General features: G+C 42.2%; 1 long non-coding RNA gene across 50 annotated transcripts in view; it reads left to right on the top strand.

Moving 5' to 3' along the window:
- The window catches only part of LOC110524154, a 40,492-nt gene that overhangs the window by 5,337 nt on the left and 20,698 nt on the right, over positions 1 to 14,457 (top strand). For 33 of the 50 annotated variants that reach the window (XR_005051805.1, XR_005051806.1, XR_005051778.1 and 30 more), the window contains exons 5-16: positions 2,330 to 2,370; positions 2,514 to 2,569; positions 3,206 to 3,296; positions 5,725 to 5,765; positions 5,909 to 5,964; positions 6,627 to 6,717; positions 9,146 to 9,186; positions 9,330 to 9,385; positions 10,022 to 10,112; positions 12,541 to 12,581; positions 12,725 to 12,780; positions 13,443 to 13,533. This is a non-coding gene — a long non-coding RNA (uncharacterized LOC110524154). Of the gene's footprint in view, positions 1 to 33; positions 535 to 2,329; positions 2,371 to 2,473; positions 2,663 to 3,205; positions 3,297 to 5,724; positions 5,766 to 5,868; positions 6,058 to 6,626; positions 6,718 to 9,145; positions 9,187 to 9,289; positions 9,479 to 10,021; positions 10,113 to 10,244; positions 10,345 to 12,540; positions 12,582 to 12,684; positions 12,781 to 13,442; positions 13,534 to 13,665; positions 13,895 to 14,457 lie in introns of those variants that run through there. The other 17 variants (XR_005051816.1, XR_005051780.1, XR_005051794.1 and 14 more) reach the window with 17 other exon arrangements.

A 14,457-nucleotide genomic window follows, 5' to 3' on the forward strand; every position in this document is an offset into this window, starting at 1 on the left:
TGTATTAAATGCCCATGTCTATTACATTTACAGATTGTTTGGATAGTGATCAACTTCGTTTTTGGATTGGGGGCCCCTGCACAAAAAAAATAACTTTTTTGAGTTGAGATTCATGTCGGATCCTGTGACCTGCGACCATTATGTGCAATATCGCAATATTTTTGCGCTAGTTAGTTGTACCTGCATCAAAACTACAGTATTTTATCTTCATAGCATTTAGAAATAGGGAGCCAATTGGTTTTTCAGCCCTTTTATTTCCATGACTGACCTAAACTGCTTCTCATGGTTCTCTCGTCACACTGCAGCGGATATATGGTTAGCAATATATTTGGAACATCGAATCGCAGTACATATTGTATCGGCATCTAAGTATCGTGATAATATCGTATCATGAGGTCCCTGGCAATTCCCAGCCCTATTGCTAACCTGTTATCTTCAGTCCTCATTTTCTTCTAAAACTTGTGAACAGAATGAGAACCATTTGACATGTTTGATGTTTGTCTTACTAAGGCCTTCTGATGTTAAGAGCATTTATTTGCAAATTATGGTGGAAAATAAGTATTTGGTCAATAACAAAAGTTTATCTCAATACTTTGTTATATACTCTTTGTTGGCAATGACAGAGGTCAAATGTTTTCTGTAAGTCTTCACAAGGTTTTCACACACTGTTGCTGGTATTTTGGCCCATTCCTCCACGCAGATCTCCTCTAGAACAGTGATGTTTTGGGGCTGTTGCTGGGCAACACAGACTTTCAACTCCCTCTAAAGATTTTCTATGGGGTTGAGATCTGGAGACTGGCTAGGCCACTCCAGGACCTTGAAATGCTTCTTACGAAGCCACTCCTTCGTTGCCCGGGCGGTGTGTTTGGGATCATTGTCATGCTGAAAGACCCAGCCACTTTTCATCGTCAATGCCCTTGCTGATGGTAGGCTTTGTTACTTTGGTCCCAGCTCTCTGCAGGTCATTCACTAGGTCTCCCTGTGTGGTTCTGGGATTTTTGCTCACCGTTCTTGGGATCATTTTGACCCCATGGGGTGAGATCTTGTGTGGAGCCCCAGATCGAGGGAGATTATCAGTGGTCTTGTATGTCTTCCATTTCCTAATAATTGCTCCCACTGTTGATTTCTTCAAACCAAGCTGCTTACTGTCGTGGAGAATCGTAACAAAATTTAACACTTACAAGAACTTGTGAATTCAATATAGGCTTTTAATACAAACATATCGGAAGCCTAGATGGTCTGTGGAACACACACTTTTCCAGAGCACTGGCTCTGATTTATACACATACAACATATGAGTCCATCCCACATGCAAATGAAGTTACTTCCCTCAGTCCATCTGCCACCATTATCTTTCAATCTGTGCTTCCTGCTTGTTCACGCCCAATAACGCCCATATCTGCTTTCAGTCAAGTTATAATGGTGACAGGACCTCTTCATGTCCCAAAAATAATACATGCCCATCTTATCCTATGGGCCCCTTATGTTTGGCTTGTCCTTATTAGGACTAGTAGACTATGTGTCTCTTCTGTTCATGTCTTAAAAATATATGCCCTATGTCTATAGTCCATCAGTTGGTCCTTTGGCTGACCCCCTCCTTTGTATGTCCCTCTGACCTTGGTTTGTCCAGCTGTCCTATGCTCTCATGGCCTTACTCTGGCCTCCTGTCCCATACAATAGACAATGCATTTTACCAGAATGGCAAATGCACTCTAAGTGTATCTTTCTCTTGTGGTACAGTATTAAGTTTCTTCCTATATGTACATCTTTCTCCCACATTACCTATTGCAGATTCAGTCTTCCCAGCCTGGTGCAGGTCTACAATTTTGTTTCTGGTGTCCTTTGACAGCTCTTTGGTCTTGGCCATAGTGGAGTTTGGAGTGTGACTGTTTGAGGTTGTGGACAGGTGTCTTTTATACTGATAACAAGTTCAAACAGGTGCCATTAATACAGGTAACGAGTGGAGGACAGAGGAGCCTCTTAAAGAAGAAGTTACAGGTCTGTGAGAGCCAGAAATCTTGCTTGTTTGTAGGTGACCAAATACTTCTTTTCCACCATAATTTGCAAATAAATTCATTAAAAATCCTACAATGTGATTTTCTGGATTTTCTTTTCTCATTTTGTCCGTCATAGTTGAAGTGTACCTATGATGAAAATTACAGGCCTCTCTCATCTTTTTAAGTGGGAGAACTTGCACAATTGGTGGCTGACTAAATACTTTTTTGCCCCACTGTACCTGACTTGCTTAATGCCAAAGTTGGAGTTCTGTGCTGTCATGTGCTGTATTAAAAGTGATAATTTCCAACTATTTCTATGTTATCCTTTTTAGGACCTTACTCATGAACACTGGTGCTGTGTAAACTTCAAACTGTGAGTATGATACAATTTTTGTATTGCGCTGAAGACATTGTGCTAGTTGTGCCTGGTAACACTAAACAGACAATAATGCTGGACTTCATATAATTTTTACTAGCTCATCAAGACAAGACAATCAACACTGTTCTCTATTACAGTAAGAAAAAGGAGTCACAAGGACAATTTGGAGATGAACCTCGTGGACCAACTACAGGTGTGTGATGCATTGTGGTGCATTAAAAAACCTCACCTCAGGAAACTTCACAGAGTGACTATTCATGAAAATGAAAGTAAGGATACTCAAGAGGTATGCATTGAGATAGATCATCTATTTTTAAAGAACATAGGCTGCAGGCTATTGCTGATGTTTCTGCATCGTTTTTACCCCGTCCTCTGAGCCTTTGAGTCAGGCTGAAGCACTTATTGGTACGCTGTATTGCATGGTGGTGAGAGGGTCCCTGGTTCGCGCCCGGGTATGGGCGAGGGGATGGTCTAAAGTTATACTGTTACATTGGTGCCGTGACCCGGATCTCACCCGGATGATCCGGACCCGGATCAGTAGTGGTGCCGGCTAAATAGGGCATTTGTGTGCAGACCGTCCCCTCGCCCATACCCGGGCGCGAACCAGGGACCCTCTGCACACATCAACAACAGTTACCCACGAAGCATCGTTACCCATCGCTCCACAAAAGCCACTACTTCAAAGTCTCAGAGCAAGTGACGTCACCGATTGAAACGCTATTTAGCGTGCACCACCGCTAACTAGTTAGCCGTTTCACATCCGTTACACATGAACACACAATGAAGGTCTCTATAAATCTGAAATGACACCATGGCGTATTTGTTTTAGGTGACAACATCAGAGAGTTCCTCCAGAGTCTACGCTACTTCCGGATTTTCATTGCCTTATGGAACATATTCATGATGTTTTGCATGATTCTGTAAGTAGCTGCCATCTTGTAGAGTCTAATCTACTACTATTGTCATACTGATATGCTTCTGTGCCTCACAAGGTATACCACATTGACTATAATGTATTGTGTATTAAATGCCCATGTCTATTACATTTACAGATTGTTTGGATAGTGATCAACTTCGTTTTTGGATTGGGGGCCCCTGCACAAAAAAAATAACTTTTTTGAGTTGAGATTCATGTCCGATCCTGTGACCTGCGACCATTATGTGCAATATCGCAATATTTTTGCGCTAGTTAGTTGTACCTGCAACAAAACTACAGTATTTTATCTTCATAGCATTTAGAAATAGGGAGCCAATTGGTTTTTCAGCCCTTTTATTTCCATGACTGACCTAAACTGCTTCTCATGGTTCTCTCGTCACACTGCAGCGGATATATGGTTAGCAATATATTTGGAACATCGAATCGCAGTACATATTGTATCGGCATCTAAGTATCGTGATAATATCGTATCATGAGGTCCCTGTCAATTCCCAGCCCTATTGCTAACCTGTTATCTTCAGTCCTCATTTTCTTCTAAAACTTGTGAACAGAATGAGAACCATTTGACATGTTTGATGTTTGTCTTACTAAGGCCTTCTGATGTTAAGAGCATTTATTTGCAAATTATGGTGGAAAATAAGTATTTGGTCAATAACAAAAGTTTATCTCAATACTTTGTTATATACTCTTTGTTGGCAATGACAGAGGTCAAATGTTTTCTGTAAGTCTTCACAAGGTTTTCACACACTGTTGCTGGTATTTTGGCCCATTCCTCCACGCAGATCTCCTCTAGAACAGTGATGTTTTGGGGCTGTTGCTGGGCAACACAGACTTTCAACTCCCTCTAAAGATTTTCTATGGGGTTGAGATCTGGAGACTGGCTAGGCCACTCCAGGACCTTGAAATGCTTCTTACGAAGCCACTCCTTCGTTGCCCGGGCGGTGTGTTTGGGATCATTGTCATGCTGAAAGACCCAGCCACTTTTCATCGTCAATGCCCTTGCTGATGGTAGGCTTTGTTACTTTGGTCCCAGCTCTCTGCAGGTCATTCACTAGGTCTCCCTGTGTGGTTCTGGGATTTTTGCTCACCGTTCTTGGGATCATTTTGACCCCATGGGGTGAGATCTTGTGTGGAGCCCCAGATCGAGGGAGATTATCAGTGGTCTTGTATGTCTTCCATTTCCTAATAATTGCTCCCACTGTTGATTTCTTCAAACCAAGCTGCTTACTGTCGTGGAGAATCGTAACAAAATTTAACACTTACAAGAACTTGTGAATTCAATATAGGCTTTTAATACAAACATATCAGAAGCCTAGATGGTCTGTGGAACACACACTTTTCCAGAGCACTGGCTCTGATTTATACACATACAACATATGAGTCCATCCCACATGCAAATGAAGTTACTTCCCTCAGTCCATCTGCCACCATTATCTTTCAATCTGTGCTTCCTGCTTGTTCACGCCCAATAACGCCCATATCTGCTTTCAGTCAAGTTATAATGGTGACAGGACCTCTTCATGTCCCAAAAATAATACATGCCCATCTTATCCTATGGGCCCCTTATGTTTGGCTTGTCCTTATTAGGACTAGTAGACTATGTGTCTCTTCTGTTCATGTCTTAAAAATATATGCCCTATGTCTATAGTCCATCAGTTGGTCCTTTGGCTGACCCCCTCCTTTGTATGTCCCTCTGACCTTGGTTTGTCCAGCTGTCCTATGCTCTCATGGCCTTACTCTGGCCTCCTGTCCCATACAATAGACAATGCATTTTACCAGAATGGCAAATGCACTCTAAGTGTATCTTTCTCTTGTGGTACAGTATTAAGTTTCTTCCTATATGTACATCTTTCTCCCACATTACCTATTGCAGATTCAGTCTTCCCAGCCTGGTGCAGGTCTACAATTTTGTTTCTGGTGTCCTTTGACAGCTCTTTGGTCTTGGCCATAGTGGAGTTTGGAGTGTGACTGTTTGAGGTTGTGGACAGGTGTCTTTTATACTGATAACAAGTTCAAACAGGTGCCATTAATACAGGTAACGAGTGGAGGACAGAGGAGCCTCTTAAAGAAGAAGTTACAGGTCTGTGAGAGCCAGAAATCTTGCTTGTTTGTAGGTGACCAAATACTTCTTTTCCACCATAATTTGCAAATAAATTCATTAAAAATCCTACAATGTGATTTTCTGGATTTTCTTTTCTCATTTTGTCCGTCATAGTTGAAGTGTACCTATGATGAAAATTACAGGCCTCTCTCATCTTTTTAAGTGGGAGAACTTGCACAATTGGTGGCTGACTAAATACTTTTTTGCCCCACTGTACCTGACTTGCTTAATGCCAAAGTTGGAGTTCTGTGCTGTCATGTGCTGTATTAAAAGTGATAATTTCCAACTATTTCTATGTCATCCTTTTTAGGACCTTACTCATGAACACTGGTGCTGTGTAAACTTCAAACTGTGAGTATGATACAATTTTTGTATTGCGCTGAAGACATTGTGCTAGTTGTGCCTGGTAACACTAAACAGACAATAATGCTGGACTTCATATAATTTTTACTAGCTCATCAAGACAAGACAATCAACACTGTTCTCTATTACAGTAAGAAAAAGGAGTCACAAGGACAATTTGGAGATGAACCTCGTGGACCAACTACAGGTGTGTGATGCATTGTGGTGCATTAAAAAACCTCACCTCAGGAAACTTCACAGAGTGACTATTCATGAAAATGAAAGTAAGGATACTCAAGAGGTATGCATTGAGATAGATCATCTATTTTTAAAGAACATAGGCTGCAGGCTATTGCTGATGTTTCTGCATCGTTTTTACCCCGTCCTCTGAGCCTTTGAGTCAGGCTGAAGCACTTATTGGTACGCTGTATTGCATGGTGGTGAGAGGGTCCCTGGTTCGCGCCCGGGTATGGGCGAGGGGATGGTCTAAAGTTATACTGTTACATTGGTGCCGTGACCCGGATCTCACCCGGATGATCCGGACCCGGATCAGTGGTGGTGCCGGCTAAATAGGGCATTTGTGTGCAGACCGTCCCCTCGCCCATACCCTGGCGCGAACCAGGGACCCTCTGCACACATCAACAACAGTTACCCACGAAGCATCGTTACCCATCGCTCCACAAAAGCTGCGGCCCTTGCAGAGCAAGGGGAACCACTACTTCAAAGTCGCAGAGCAAGTGACGTCACCGATTGAAACGCTATTTAGCGCGCACCACCGCTAACTAGTTAGCCGTTTCACATCCGTTACACATGAACACACAATGAAGGTCTCTATAAATCTGAAATGACACCATGGCGTATTTGTTTTAGGTGACAACATCAGAGAGTTCCTCCAGAGTCTACGCTACTTCCGGATTTTCATTGCCTTATGGAACATATTCATGATGTTTTGCATGATTCTGTAAGTAGCTGCCATCTTGTAGAGTCTAATCTACTACTATTGTCATACTGATATGCTTCTGTGCCTCACAAGGTATACCACATTGACTATAATGTATTGTGTATTAAATGCCCATGTCTATTACATTTACAGATTGTTTGGATAGTGATCAACTTCGTTTTTGGATTGGGGGCCCCTGCACAAAAAAAATAACTTTTTTGAGTTGAGATTCATGTCGGATCCTGTGACCTGCGACCATTATGTGCAATATCGCAATATTTTTGCGCTAGTTAGTTGTACCTGCATCAAAACTACAGTATTTTATCTTCATAGCATTTAGAAATAGGGAGCCAATTGGTTTTTCAGCCCTTTTATTTCCATGACTGACCTAAACTGCTTCTCATGGTTCTCTCGTCACACTGCAGCGGATATATGGTTAGCAATATATTTGGAACATCGAATCGCAGTACATATTGTATCGGCATCTAAGTATCGTGATAATATCGTATCATGAGGTCCCTGGCAATTCCCAGCCCTATTGCTAACCTGTTATCTTCAGTCCTCATTTTCTTCTAAAACTTGTGAACAGAATGAGAACCATTTGACATGTTTGATGTTTGTCTTACTAAGGCCTTCTGATGTTAAGAGCATTTATTTGCAAATTATGGTGGAAAATAAGTATTTGGTCAATAACAAAAGTTTATCTCAATACTTTGTTATATACTCTTTGTTGGCAATGACAGAGGTCAAATGTTTTCTGTAAGTCTTCACAAGGTTTTCACACACTGTTGCTGGTATTTTGGCCCATTCCTCCACGCAGATCTCCTCTAGAACAGTGATGTTTTGGGGCTGTTGCTGGGCAACACAGACTTTCAACTCCCTCTAAAGATTTTCTATGGGGTTGAGATCTGGAGACTGGCTAGGCCACTCCAGGACCTTGAAATGCTTCTTACGAAGCCACTCCTTCGTTGCCCGGGCGGTGTGTTTGGGATCATTGTCATGCTGAAAGACCCAGCCACTTTTCATCGTCAATGCCCTTGCTGATGGTAGGCTTTGTTACTTTGGTCCCAGCTCTCTGCAGGTCATTCACTAGGTCTCCCTGTGTGGTTCTGGGATTTTTGCTCACCGTTCTTGGGATCATTTTGACCCCATGGGGTGAGATCTTGTGTGGAGCCCCAGATCGAGGGAGATTATCAGTGGTCTTGTATGTCTTCCATTTCCTAATAATTGCTCCCACTGTTGATTTCTTCAAACCAAGCTGCTTACTGTCGTGGAGAATCGTAACAAAATTTAACACTTACAAGAACTTGTGAATTCAATATAGGCTTTTAATACAAACATATCGGAAGCCTAGATGGTCTGTGGAACACACACTTTTCCAGAGCACTGGCTCTGATTTATACACATACAACATATGAGTCCATCCCACATGCAAATGAAGTTACTTCCCTCAGTCCATCTGCCACCATTATCTTTCAATCTGTGCTTCCTGCTTGTTCACGCCCAATAACGCCCATATCTGCTTTCAGTCAAGTTATAATGGTGACAGGACCTCTTCATGTCCCAAAAATAATACATGCCCATCTTATCCTATGGGCCCCTTATGTTTGGCTTGTCCTTATTAGGACTAGTAGACTATGTGTCTCTTCTGTTCATGTCTTAAAAATATATGCCCTATGTCTATAGTCCATCAGTTGGTCCTTTGGCTGACCCCCTCCTTTGTATGTCCCTCTGACCTTGGTTTGTCCAGCTGTCCTATGCTCTCATGGCCTTACTCTGGCCTCCTGTCCCATACAATAGACAATGCATTTTACCAGAATGGCAAATGCACTCTAAGTGTATCTTTCTCTTGTGGTACAGTATTAAGTTTCTTCCTATATGTACATCTTTCTCCCACATTACCTATTGCAGATTCAGTCTTCCCAGCCTGGTGCAGGTCTACAATTTTGTTTCTGGTGTCCTTTGACAGCTCTTTGGTCTTGGCCATAGTGGAGTTTGGAGTGTGACTGTTTGAGGTTGTGGACAGGTGTCTTTTATACTGATAACAAGTTCAAACAGGTGCCATTAATACAGGTAACGAGTGGAGGACAGAGGAGCCTCTTAAAGAAGAAGTTACAGGTCTGTGAGAGCCAGAAATCTTGCTTGTTTGTAGGTGACCAAATACTTCTTTTCCACCATAATTTGCAAATAAATTCATTAAAAATCCTACAATGTGATTTTCTGGATTTTCTTTTCTCATTTTGTCCGTCATAGTTGAAGTGTACCTATGATGAAAATTACAGGCCTCTCTCATCTTTTTAAGTGGGAGAACTTGCACAATTGGTGGCTGACTAAATACTTTTTTGCCCCACTGTACCTGACTTGCTTAATGCCAAAGTTGGAGTTCTGTGCTGTCATGTGCTGTATTAAAAGTGATAATTTCCAACTATTTCTATGTTATCCTTTTTAGGACCTTACTCATGAACACTGGTGCTGTGTAAACTTCAAACTGTGAGTATGATACAATTTTTGTATTGCGCTGAAGACATTGTGCTAGTTGTGCCTGGTAACACTAAACAGACAATAATGCTGGACTTCATATAATTTTTACTAGCTCATCAAGACAAGACAATCAACACTGTTCTCTATTACAGTAAGAAAAAGGAGTCACAAGGACAATTTGGAGATGAACCTCGTGGACCAACTACAGGTGTGTGATGCATTGTGGTGCATTAAAAAACCTCACCTCAGGAAACTTCACAGAGTGACTATTCATGAAAATGAAAGTAAGGATACTCAAGAGGTATGCATTGAGATAGATCATCTATTTTTAAAGAACATAGGCTGCAGGCTATTGCTGATGTTTCTGCATCGTTTTTACCCCGTCCTCTGAGCCTTTGAGTCAGGCTGAAGCACTTATTGGTACGCTGTATTGCATGGTGGTGAGAGGGTCCCTGGTTCGCGCCCGGGTATGGGCGAGGGGATGGTCTAAAGTTATACTGTTACATTGGTGCCGTGACCCGGATCTCACCCGGATGATCCGGACCCGGATCAGTGGTGGTGCCGGCTAAATAGGGCATTTGTGTGCAGACCGTCCCCTCGCCCATACCCGGGCGCGAACCAGGGACCCTCTGCACACATCAACAACAGTTACCCACGAAGCATCGTTACCCATCGCTCCACAAAAGCCACTACTTCAAAGTCTCAGAGCAAGTGACGTCACCGATTGAAACGCTATTTAGCGTGCACCACCGCTAACTAGTTAGCCGTTTCACATCCGTTACACATGAACACACAATGAAGGTCTCTATAAATCTGAAATGACACCATGGCGTATTTGTTTTAGGTGACAACATCAGAGAGTTCCTCCAGAGTCTACGCTACTTCCGGATTTTCATTGCCTTATGGAACATATTCATGATGTTTTGCATGATTCTGTAAGTAGCTGCCATCTTGTAGAGTCTAATCTACTACTATTGTCATACTGATATGCTTCTGTGCCTCACAAGGTATACCACATTGACTATAATGTATTGTGTATTAAATGCCCATGTCTATTACATTTACAGATTGTTTGGATAGTGATCAACTTCGTTTTTGGATTGGGGGCCCCTGCACAAAAAAAATAACTTTTTTGAGTTGAGATTCATGTCCGATCCTGTGACCTGCGACCATTATGTGCAATATCGCAATATTTTTGCGCTAGTTAGTTGTACCTGCAACAAAACTACAGTATTTTATCTTCATAGCATTTAGAAATAGGGAGCCAATTGGTTTTTCAGCCCTTTTATTTCCATGACTGACCTAAACTGCTTCTCATGGTTCTCTCGTCACACTGCAGCGGATATATGGTTAGCAATATATTTGGAACATCGAATCGCAGTACATATTGTATCGGCATCTAAGTATCGTGATAATATCGTATCATGAGGTCCCTGTCAATTCCCAGCCCTATTGCTAACCTGTTATCTTCAGTCCTCATTTTCTTCTAAAACTTGTGAACAGAATGAGAACCATTTGACATGTTTGATGTTTGTCTTACTAAGGCCTTCTGATGTTAAGAGCATTTATTTGCAAATTATGGTGGAAAATAAGTATTTGGTCAATAACAAAAGTTTATCTCAATACTTTGTTATATACTCTTTGTTGGCAATGACAGAGGTCAAATGTTTTCTGTAAGTCTTCACAAGGTTTTCACACACTGTTGCTGGTATTTTGGCCCATTCCTCCACGCAGATCTCCTCTAGAACAGTGATGTTTTGGGGCTGTTGCTGGGCAACACAGACTTTCAACTCCCTCTAAAGATTTTCTATGGGGTTGAGATCTGGAGACTGGCTAGGCCACTCCAGGACCTTGAAATGCTTCTTACGAAGCCACTCCTTCGTTGCCCGGGCGGTGTGTTTGGGATCATTGTCATGCTGAAAGACCCAGCCACTTTTCATCGTCAATGCCCTTGCTGATGGTAGGCTTTGTTACTTTGGTCCCAGCTCTCTGCAGGTCATTCACTAGGTCTCCCTGTGTGGTTCTGGGATTTTTGCTCACCGTTCTTGGGATCATTTTGACCCCATGGGGTGAGATCTTGTGTGGAGCCCCAGATCGAGGGAGATTATCAGTGGTCTTGTATGTCTTCCATTTCCTAATAATTGCTCCCACTGTTGATTTCTTCAAACCAAGCTGCTTACTGTCGTGGAGAATCGTAACAAAATTTAACACTTACAAGAACTTGTGAATTCAATATAGGCTTTTAATACAAACATATCAGAAGCCTAGATGGTCTGTGGAACACACACTTTTCCAGAGCACTGGCTCTGATTTATACACATACAACATATGAGTCCATCCCACATGCAAATGAAGTTACTTCCCTCAGTCCATCTGCCACCATTATCTTTCAATCTGTGCTTCCTGCTTGTTCACGCCCAATAACGCCCATATCTGCTTTCAGTCAAGTTATAATGGTGACAGGACCTCTTCATGTCCCAAAAATAATACATGCCCATCTTATCCTATGGGCCCCTTATGTTTGGCTTGTCCTTATTAGGACTAGTAGACTATGTGTCTCTTCTGTTCATGTCTTAAAAATATATGCCCTATGTCTATAGTCCATCAGTTGGTCCTTTGGCTGACCCCCTCCTTTGTATGTCCCTCTGACCTTGGTTTGTCCAGCTGTCCTATGCTCTCATGGCCTTACTCTGGCCTCCTGTCCCATACAATAGACAATGCATTTTACCAGAATGGCAAATGCACTCTAAGTGTATCTTTCTCTTGTGGTACAGTATTAAGTTTCTTCCTATATGTACATCTTTCTCCCACATTACCTATTGCAGATTCAGTCTTCCCAGCCTGGTGCAGGTCTACAATTTTGTTTCTGGTGTCCTTTGACAGCTCTTTGGTCTTGGCCATAGTGGAGTTTGGAGTGTGACTGTTTGAGGTTGTGGACAGGTGTCTTTTATACTGATAACAAGTTCAAACAGGTGCCATTAATACAGGTAACGAGTGGAGGACAGAGGAGCCTCTTAAAGAAGAAGTTACAGGTCTGTGAGAGCCAGAAATCTTGCTTGTTTGTAGGTGACCAAATACTTCTTTTCCACCATAATTTGCAAATAAATTCATTAAAAATCCTACAATGTGATTTTCTGGATTTTCTTTTCTCATTTTGTCCGTCATAGTTGAAGTGTACCTATGATGAAAATTACAGGCCTCTCTCATCTTTTTAAGTGGGAGAACTTGCACAATTGGTGGCTGACTAAATACTTTTTTGCCCCACTGTACCTGACTTGCTTAATGCCAAAGTTGGAGTTCTGTGCTGTCATGTGCTGTATTAAAAGTGATAATTTCCAACTATTTCTATGTCATCCTTTTTAGGACCTTACTCATGAACACTGGTGCTGTGTAAACTTCAAACTGTGAGTATGATACAATTTTTGTATTGCGCTGAAGACATTGTGCTAGTTGTGCCTGGTAACACTAAACAGACAATAATGCTGGACTTCATATAATTTTTACTAGCTCATCAAGACAAGACAATCAACACTGTTCTCTATTACAGTAAGAAAAAGGAGTCACAAGGACAATTTGGAGATGAACCTCGTGGACCAACTACAGGTGTGTGATGCATTGTGGTGCATTAAAAAACCTCATCTCAGGAAACTTCACAGAGTGACTATTCATGAAAATGAAAGTAAGGATACTCAAGAGGTATGCATTGAGATAGATCATCTATTTTTAAAGAACATAGGCTGCAGGCTATTGCTGATGTTTCTGCATCGTTTTTACCCCGTCCTCTGAGCCTTTGAGTCAGGCTGAAGCACTTATTGGTACGCTGTATTGCATGGTGGTGAGAGGGTCCCTGGTTCGCGCCCGGGTATGGGCGAGGGGATGGTCTAAAGTTATACTGTTACATTGGTGCCGTGACCCGGATCTCACCCGGATGATCCGGACCCGGATCAGTGGTGGTGCCGGCTAAATAGGGCATTTGTGTGCAGACCGTCCCCTCGCCCATACCCTGGCGCGAACCAGGGACCCTCTGCACACATCAACAACAGTTACCCACGAAGCATCGTTACCCATCGCTCCACAAAAGCTGCGGCCCTTGCAGAGCAAGGGGAACCACTACTTCAAAGTCTCAGAGCAAGTGACGTCACCGATTGAAACGCTATTTAGCGCGCACCACCGCTAACTAGTTAGCCGTTTCACATCCGTTACACATGAACACACAATGAAGGTCTCTATAAATCTGAAATGACACCATGGCGTATTTGTTTTAGGTGACAACATCAGAGAGTTCCTCCAGAGTCTACGCTACTTCCGGATTTTCATTGCCTTATGGAACATATTCATGATGTTTTGCATGATTCTGTAAGTAGCTGCCATCTTGTAGAGTCTAATCTACTACTATTGTCATACTGATATGCTTCTGTGCCTCACAAGGTATACCACATTGACTATAATGTATTGTGTATTAAATGCCCATGTCTATTACATTTACAGATTGTTTGGATAGTGATCAACTTCGTTTTTGGATTGGGGGCCCCTGCACAAAAAAAATAACTTTTTTGAGTTGAGATTCATGTCGGATCCTGTGACCTGCGACCATTATGTGCAATATCGCAATATTTTTGCGCTAGTTAGTTGTACCTGCATCAAAACTACAGTATTTTATCTTCATAGCATTTAGAAATAGGGAGCCAATTGGTTTTTCAGCCCTTTTATTTCCATGACTGACCTAATGTTACGGTGAGTGAATGAGGACCCAAAAGCGAACTAACTTAAACAGAGCTTCTTTAATAACCAAACATAGGTAGGCTCAGATAGACCGGCAGATTCCGACAGGACAGGACAAGGTTACAGCAAACATGACGATAGTCTGGCTCAGGCATGAAACACAACAAACAAGAATCCGACAAGGACAGGAACAAAAACAGAGAGAGATATAGGGGACTAATCAGAGGGAAAAAGGGAACAGGTGGGAAACGGGGTGACGAGGTAGTCAGGAGGAGACAAGGAACAGCTGGGGGAAAGCGGGGGAGAAAAGGTAACCTAATACGACCAGCAGAGGGAGACAGGGTGAAAGGAAAGGACAGAGACACAACATGACAATACATGACACCTAAACTGCTTCTCATGGTTCTCTCGTCACACTGCAGCGGATATATGGTTAGCAATATATTTGGAACATCGAATCGCAGTACATATTGTATCGGCATCTAAGTATCGTGATAATATCGTATCATGAGGTCCCTGGCAATTCCCAGCCCTATTGCTAACCTGTTATCTTCAGTC

This window comes from Oncorhynchus mykiss, chromosome 5, assembly GCF_013265735.2.
Source record: "Oncorhynchus mykiss isolate Arlee chromosome 5, USDA_OmykA_1.1, whole genome shotgun sequence".
Classification (NCBI taxonomy): Eukaryota; Metazoa; Chordata; class Actinopteri; order Salmoniformes; family Salmonidae; genus Oncorhynchus; species Oncorhynchus mykiss.